The sequence below is a fragment of the Ixodes scapularis genome, unplaced genomic scaffold, assembly GCF_016920785.2.
Source record: "Ixodes scapularis isolate PalLabHiFi unplaced genomic scaffold, ASM1692078v2 ptg002061l_1___fragment_2___debris__unscaffolded, whole genome shotgun sequence".
Lineage (NCBI taxonomy): Eukaryota > Metazoa > Arthropoda > Arachnida > Ixodida > Ixodidae > Ixodes > Ixodes scapularis.
In genome coordinates, this window is record NW_024610230.1 from 3,549 (window position 1) to 12,465 (window position 8,917).

Sequence of the window (8,917 nt, forward strand, 5' to 3'; positions counted from 1 at the left end):
ACGGTTATGGCTGTACGGCTTATACCAATTTCCAATTTCTCCAATCGATGTAATGTTGTATAACTCTTAAAAAAAACTTATTTTAGTACTGTCATATAAATTTACACAGTTTATTCCTACTTGAAACTTTATGTTTAGTCGTTTACTCGTTTACGCACACTGTTGACAAGCCAAGACGCCAAGAGTGCAAGTAGCTCAAGCCAAGCAAGGTCGAAGCCAGGTTGACCACGTGACCGTATGTCAACGGACCGTCAAGGTCTGTTTCATCGGACCGCTCTGCCGATCTCTCGGCGTGGAGGAAACGTAAACCAAGGTATGTTTCATTTTCGTTGTTACTACTTGTGCTGAACAATGGAGCGGGCGAAGCGTTCGCTATCAGAGCTATCCGATCGCCAAAAAAGACGTAGAGTAGCCGAAAGTGTTCGCAAGGAACTTGAAAGTTGCGGTACGAGCAGTGAGGAGTCGGTGGACACTGAGGAAGCATACCCTCTCTCACCTGGACAACAGGCCGTGGCAGCACATGCAAGTTTTTCCGGAGAGTTTGAATACCGAGTGTGAATCTGAGTGGAGTGATACGAGTGGTGCACGAAATAACCTAATCTCAGAACACCTGTGTCAAAATCCCCGCTGCGAATTCCCCGTGTTACCTCCCCCTCTTCAAAATCCCCGGCCTTCAAAACCCCCTTTCCTTTATCTCCTTATCAGTTCCCCCGGGCCAGTGGTCCTTAGAAACCATTTGGAAAAGCGCTTTTATGGACAGTTCATAAAGCTGAGCTGTGTTATGACCATCCTAGCCAGCCCCAAATTATCTTTGACACACTGTGATCTTGCAGAATCTCTCTTGAGAGTTTGTTTCTGAAGCTGGTACCTTGTATGAGGGGGTTTATGTCTACAACATGCACTCCCTGATCCACCTGACAAGACGTTCGACGGTTCGGCCCTGTCAACACCTTCTCGGTCTTTCCCTTTGAGAACTTCCTAGGGAAGCTCAAGAAGTTGGTGAGGGGTCCTTCCTTGGCACTGCAGCAGGTTATCAAGAGGCACTCAGAAGTGAATCCCACCACCGTGTCAAGTTCTGTGCAACAGAAGTGTGCTCTGCTCAAGCAACAACCTGAGCCGCCAAGCTTCAAGAAAACCCAGTGCAGTGAGCTTGTTTTAGACGGAGCACATTTCTCTCTGAAGGCGTCCGACAACTGTGTTCAACTGAAGTATGGCAACATTGCTGTTGTTAGGAACTTCATTGAGTCAGATGGGAACCGTAGCATCTGCGGACAGTTTTTCCGAAATCTCGGCAACCTTTATACTTCAAAGCTGCCATCATCAGAGCTAGGAATTTTTAGAGCTACAGGGCTCTCCATGCAGTACTCAGTGGGGAGTGTGCAGGACATCAGGTGGAAGTGCGTCTGCTTGCAATATAACCAGGGACATGATTGTAAACCTGAGACTGGGGCAGAAAGGAGAACACAGCAGAAGGTAGGAAAAGAGGAGGCAATGTCTCAAACTCAGCTGCAAAGTTTATTTCGTACACGCCTTATATACCACAACTCCAACGCTGTCTCTACAAAAAAAAAAATATATGACAAGGGGACAATGAAATTTGGGTAAACCTTCTCTTATCTCCCTTGACCTCTCCTGCGAAACACTCACACAAAGGGTCACATTCTAGCATAACCACCGCCAGTCGGCGTTGGAGTTGTGGTATATAAGGCGTGTACGAAATAAACTTTGCAGCTGAGTTTGAGACGTTGCCTCCCCTTTTTCTACCTTCTGCTGTGTTCTCTTTTCTGCCCCAGTCTCAGGTTTACAATCATGTTCAACTTACACCAGCTCGCCTGCACTGTGACTATTTTTTCGATAACCAGGGCTATGCTGTTTTTTATCTACTTCACTTGCAAGTGTGATCTATGTTTGCAACTATTGTACATTGGTTGTGCTTAATTCGAAAACTGTATTTTTAGTGACTTATGACTGGTCTTTAAGGTAATAACGGCTTTATTTGTTGATTTCAGGAAATGTACTCTCTTGTCCATTTTTTGGCGGAAAATGATGTCGCAGTTGTCCCTACCTGTTGGGTGTGCAATGGCTGCACGGCATGGCCACCCTACAAATTAAATCGGTTGATGATGGCAATTAGAGAGCGTGAAGAGCCCTCGACTGACTGGGCCACATTCTCCTGTCAGGTGATGGCATCATGTTGTAAGTATAGCAGGGTGTCTAGCAACCGGGAAAAATCAGGGATATTGTCAAAAATCAAGCCCAGTCATGGAAAATGAGCCGGAAATGCCATTGAGTGCCCTGAGCAAAGAGTTGAGAACCTTGGGGCAGAGAAATAGGCAATAAATTCTGCTTAGAGCGGAGCGCGGACTCTGCTCACCCAATGTAGAGTGTGCTAGAGCACTGCACGAGCCAGAATTTCTAGACCCGGCCCGGTAGAGGCACGGCCCGGGTTTGGCCCGAGCCTAATAGAATATTTAATTTCCGGGCCCGGCCAGACTTCGCCTTGAAGAGACACGGCTCGGGCCGGGCCCGGACCCGACAGAATTTTAGACACAAGCTTGAGCCCAGCACGAGCCCGACAGAATTTTTGTTTTCTTTAATATAAACCTGAGCTGGCCCAATCCTCATAGATTATATACATGAGCCCGAAAAAGTTGGCAGGCTTTGACCTTAAAGCTGTCTAACCATAAAGCGAGCATATTTGATTTAATGAACAAAAGTTTAGGGTGAAAACAAGCTTGTGGTGGTTAAACATTTAACTGGTGTGCTCGGCTTTCTTGTTTCAGTGACATATGAAGATGCAAAGTACAAAGAAAAAAAATTCGGAAGCGACGTCCAACCTAACATTGAATAATGAAGAGCGGGAGAAGAGAAAAAGGAAGAGACTGCAGTATACTCTTTCTTCATTTGAGGATGAGGACTTCTATGACCAAGATGTATGCACCTAAATTTCTGCAACACCTTTGTATTCGGGATTCATTTGCCCTCCTTTTTCATCAAGCTTGCCTCTTCTGCAGGAACGACGTAACACTCAGCCAGCCCCTCAACTTCCAGAACGTGCACCAGAGCCCAAGCAAAAACGCACACGTGTATGTTTGCTTTTTGTTGCTGCAATTTCTTAACGCTTTCCAGCATTTAGATTTTTTATTTTATGTGATTAGCCTCAGCTTGGTTAGCCGCAATTGTGATAATGAATGGTATCCATATTGTTTATTGAGCACCTGCTGTTTTGGTGTTTCTTTTAGAGCGCAGCTCTTAGGCGCCCGTTTCCGGCTTGAGTGGTGTCGCCGTAACCGCGGCGACGTTTCGGCAGGGTGACGTTTCGGCACCATGCCAAATTGTCCTTGCGGGGTCACGTGACCCCCGTCAGGAGGGTCACGTGACCTCACGGTTACGGCGACGCCGCTCAGAGGGAGGTGTGGCAGGGAAGAGGGGTATACCCTTTCCTCGGGACCCTTCCCTCCTCCTCTAGAGCTGCACTCTAATTTAGCGTTACAGGGAGTTGTAAACGGCTTTCATTTTTTTTATCTAGTCATTTTTAATTTACAAAGCTGCTAGTTGTGGTATGCTTCCTCGCACAAGGACAGTTATAGCCTAAGGGATGGTGAAGTGGATATTTTTAATTTGACGGTGCATATGTTTGCTTTGTATTGCTGCAACCTCATGTTTGCATAATTCTGCTGTACTAGTCATTTTTATTTTACAATTTAATTCATTTTGTTTATTTATCTATGCTTTCTGGTCAAAGGATACATTAGAATGCTTGCTGTTTGTGCACTCTAACCCTAGCACTTTTTATGAACCTGTCCTCTGCTTTATATGTGGAATGGTTTGGGCAGCGTTAGGATTGACCACTTCTTGAAGAAAGGTGGTACACTTTGTTTTACACCACCGAGCACTCTTTGGTGTAAGGTACATTACCATATAGCTGAATGACACAATCACCTATACACGTTTGCAAGCAGTCATGTTTCCAAAAGTAGTCTAGCCACCATGGGTAGGGAAACGTGCTCTCAGGGTACCAATCTGTCAATTAGCTTAGTGACGCTTTAGCAAGCCTTCATAATCAGATTATATGGGGTGCACCCGAGCTGGAAGATGGCAGCGCGCAAGGGCCCGCCATTTTGCAGACTCTGTCTCATTTTTGTTAGTGAGAGAAAACAAAGGCTTCTTCAGTATCATCTAGGAAAACCACATGTCCAATATTATCTCCATTTAAATCTTTATGAAATGGATCAGCAAACTGCTAACCCTAGCTGACAATGTAGGCGCAAACGACAGCGCAGTTGCTACTACGGCTTCAGTGCACCGAACATCAATTTACTATGTCAGGTGCATTGTTACGTTTTCTTTGTTTTTTCCATGCACAGTCAGTCCTTGACTTGAGCAATGTCTTCTCCAAAAGTTGGTTCAGCGGTGTCCACATGATTGGCACAGACCTGGATGTGCACGTTTCTCATGGTTCACCTCTGTTAAATAATAATGGCATTGTTTGCACAATGTTCACATACTCAATGGCTTATTTATGTACTATTTAGTAGACCTCGCTGCATACTAATGTTCCTGAGATATTTATTCCTTTGAGAAAACTTGGCTTTAGCGTAGGTTGCAGTGGTGCAGATGTCGTCCGACACGGAGCAGACAACACTCAGGCCCGTCTGTTTGCGTCGTCCTCGCAGGGGTAGCACATCATCATTTGTACCATGGGATTGGTCATGTCTCCTCCGTCTCTGCCATCGTTGCCTGTAGAAGCCGATGTTTCGGGTTTTATTTGGGCTATGTTTAAAGCAAAATTGCATACGAAATATTTCACCAATGCATGAAATAAAATAGTTATTTTTATATTTCTTTTTAAATTTATTTTTTATTTTTATTTGAAGTCTTATAATTCCAAAAGTTTTGGAATTAAGCAGAGTTGCCTTTTAACAACAAATGGCTATAGCTAAACAGGGCACACAAGTGAGGAGCTTTTTTTTTTCTAAAAAGGCGAAATCCACATGAAGCAAAACAGATAAATTGGTATGTTTACTTATCAGTATAGCTTTGAGCCATGTGCCGCGGCCACCTCTGCTGTGGTTTTTATAGCGTACTCTGACCGATTTCACTGTAGTAGCATTTGAGATCGATGGGCCAACGAATGTAGTTTGAATTCATACAAAAATTTGCTTGGTTTCAGTTTTCTGGATTTGGCTCTTTTAGATGAAAGGAAACTGTGTCCTGGTGAAGCATGTGACAGCAGCCCACATAAGCTCACTACAGTGGAGTTTTGTCCCATGCCTCGCTCCCGAGCTATCTGGCTCATTGACAGGGTGTCTAGCACCTTGGAAAAGCTGGAATTGTCAGGAAATTTCGGATCATCTGGAAAAGTCAGGGAATTGTCAGGGAGATAATCAAAAGGTTAGCCAAATCAGGGAAAATGGCCAGGGCGAGTAATGCGGTGGTGTGCGACGAAGCCAGGAGAGTCGTGCATTGACGTGGCTGTGCTAAATAACATTGCCCGAAACTTTGTAAGTCTTTGACTTCTTGAGCAACATAAAGACCGATTTCAATAAATTGTTTTAAATTGTGAGTGGTGTTCACTTATGAGGTGTTTAGTAGCAGTTCGTACCACATCTCCAAACTTCTGTAATGGACAGGGAATTTAAAACCTGGAAAAGCTGGGGAACTTAAAAGGAGGAATTTGCTAGACACCCTGGCTGATTTCATAGTTACCGATGTCTGCCAAGTTATGCTGAAGTAGGGCATGAAATTGTCGATATTTCACTGTGGTAGCTGACGTTGTGTTGTAATTATATACTTTTGAAACAGGAGCTGTGCGCACCTGCTTTAAACAGAAGGCAGAAAACAATGAGCCAGCCATCATCGTGCAGGAAGCCGACGCCAAATTGGCTGCTGCTGAATCGGTCAGGCATGCACCAGCTAGGATCAAGAAAATGGTAATATGATATTTCTAATTTTGCTTAAACTCCCAAAAAATACTTTTGCATCCTAAAACAAGCCCAGATTTCAAACAAAGGCATTAGTCTACTTTACATAAAGACATTTTTAAGTATTAAGAAATTTATTTAGCCAATGAAAGAACACCATGTTATGACATTGTCTGCAATGAGCTTGACATTGTAGAAAATATGAGGCTCATTGACATTGCCTTTGGGTCCGGACAGTTCATCAAACGCCGTTTCATTGAACATTGTTTCATCGAAGCTGTTTCATTGAACGCAGTTTTATCGAACGCTGTTTCATTGAACGCCATTTCATCGAAGTTGTTTCATTGAACGTAGCCTATTTGAGCAGTAGAAATATTTTTCTTTTTAGTGCCGGGAGGATAGCAGTGTTTTAATATTTATTGTAACTTATAAACATATATATATATAAAAGGAAGGAACCTTTTTTTGTCACCTTCTATTCTTTTTTTTTTTTAGTAAATGATGACTTCCGTTAATGAGGCCAATAAGACACGGTAACACTAACGACACTTTTAAAAGCTGTGATCATCAGGTGCAGTGATGAATGCACGTCCATTCAGAAGCGTATATATATCTTCGTCCTTGAAGAGACCTATTCTGCTTCAAGACGAAGCCGTCCTTGAGGCAGTGATCTGTCTCCGTGGCCCATGATACGGGGAAAAGAAAAGACGTGTCTCCTCTCTTTGTTAATTTATTATAACCGACAGAACCGTGGACCTGCCGGATATTCGACATACAGTAATATACTGCATGTCAAAGATCCGACAGGTCCACGGTTCTGTCGGTTACAAAAAATTGACGAAGAGGTCAGGCACGTCTTTTTTAAGAACATCTATGTTCTTAAAAAGAAAGCTATTCTCTTAGGATAAAATGAAAACAAAGTTAAATCTACAAATACAAAATAAAAAAGGCGCTGCGGAAAATAGCTGTTTCCCTCTTAAGAAAGTGCCTTTCACGCATGAATAAATAGAAGGTTGAAGTGGGAAAAAGTGAGTGGCCGAGAACAGCCGCCTACCTTGCCAGAAAAGAATAAGTCTCGTATCCACTGTCTTCTGTGGGTAGGTCACACTTTGCGGTAAAAGTCTAAACTGGATGAAAAGAATGGCTTGTGCATGCAAAGAAACTGTGGTGAAACTGCTAGGACAGATGTAGGCATTTCTTTTTTTATCTTGATGACACTCTCTGCCCTGAAATAGGCACCCATTTTCTGAATGCAACCAACTTTTTTGTGTTATTTTTTTGCAGGAGCAGTGTGCCTCTTCTCAGGAGTGACTGAGGGGCTGCCACAAGGGGAGAAGGCAAGCATGTTTCTGATTACAAGGATGGACAGTTGGGCTGGGCTAAGAATTCATGTTGAAAAACGGTGCGAAAACCAGACAAAGGAAAAAGAACACACAGTGCCTTGTCCTGTGTGTTTTCTTATCCGTGCATTTTGCGCTGTTTTTCAGCATGTTTCTGCCTTGATTTTTCTGTTAGTTTTAAATGTTAGTAGTTGGTTACTTTGATCCCAGTTGGAAGCATGGAATTGGTTAACCGTGCTAAATGCATAGAATTGAAAAAAAAAAATTCATGCTACCTAAATCATTTAAAATGCTTTTTTTTTTCTAATGATTTCTTTCTCTTTTTTTTACAGCCATCCCATGAGTAGAGTCCCTGTAGTTTGAATTTTTTGTGTCAATTTGTAATATGCATATGTTACCTTTAATTTCTATTCATGCATACATTTTAGCCCCAGCTAGTGGTTTCTTTTATTTAATTTATGTACACATTAGTGTGGTATTTTTAGAAGATTTAAAATTTATGTTCTTTTTCTAGTCATTTTTGGTTTATTGCCTCCGTTATTTATTTATATGTCCTAGCCCAAGATCGGGTGTAATTTGAGATATATTTAGAATTTTATTTTAAGCTACTTGCTTTATGTTGCTGGGAGTTTTAATATTTTACATTTTTATTTTTATGCAGATCAGCCTTGTAATTTAGTGTGTTCTTTACAATTTTGTAGATCTAATAGCTTGTAAGAAACAGAAGAATTCTCTGGTACTTGTAATGTTGGTTTCGTTTTTGAAATAAATTTATTCCAATAACTTCTTGTTTTCTTCTGGAGTCCTGCTTCTAGGATTTCAAAATGCTGATTCATTAATGGCCTGTAATGCACATCCATTTACTCATATCAGGCACCAGCTCAAAAAATGACTTCATGACAACCATAAATGCAGTTTCCTGGCAGCGCTTGTCAATGTATTTTCGGATAACATTGTTCAGTAATGTCCAAGTAACACATGCAGTAATATCTGGCCAGTGCCAGCATATTGTAAAAATGTTTACTGAAAGTGAACAGAATAAAAGCACTGAGGAAAAACAGATGACCGCTCTTTCATTTAGTTACAACGCTCATTTTTTGGAAGCAAAGACTCGCGCACAGGTCAAGATTAACTGCAAAAGGAAGGCTTGATCAAAGGAACTTTAGGGAGATAAGGGATGAGTCAGTAACACTCCGCCTTCGGTATCTAGTTGATCTCGACCTGTATGCGACTCTTTGCTCCTCAAAAAATAAACGTTGTTGCGAAATGAAAGAGTGGTCGTTTGTGTATGTTCTTCACATTTTTATTCCTTCACTCTTAAGTAAGCCGTAATGTCAGTGCAACATTTTGGTGTAACATTACTGGATGGTAGAATTCGTGGCCATTAACAACAACTAGCAACGTTAGCGACGACGTCCAAGTAACATCACTGATCTAGCATCCAGGTAACATAGAGAGCTATGTTACTGCAACATTTTGATGTGACGTTACTGGAAGGTAGAACTGGTGGCCATTAGCAACGTTTGGCAACGTTATCTAACAACGTTCCAGTAACATTATTTGGGTAATGTCCAGGTAACGTATGCAGTTACGTTACTGTAACATTGTGGTGTAACGTTACTGGAGTGTAGAATCCGCGGTCGTTAGCAGCGT

General features: G+C 42.1%; 1 long non-coding RNA gene across 3 annotated transcripts; it reads left to right on the forward strand.

Moving 5' to 3' along the window:
* Positions 1-228: 228 nt before the first annotated feature.
* LOC120840559 lies at positions 229-7,248 on the forward strand. 3 transcript variants are annotated; one of them, XR_006077297.1, is made up of 6 exons: positions 229-313; positions 2,010-2,196; positions 2,784-2,933; positions 3,015-3,086; positions 5,806-5,933; positions 7,209-7,248. It is a non-coding gene; the product is annotated as an uncharacterized LOC120840559 (long non-coding RNA). The 3 variants fall into 3 exon arrangements; XR_005798253.2 differs by lacking the exon at positions 229-313 and adding an exon at positions 825-1,144; XR_005715568.1 differs by lacking the exon at positions 229-313 and having other exon boundaries at positions 1,766-2,196.
* Positions 7,249-8,917: the final 1,669 nt, after the last annotated feature.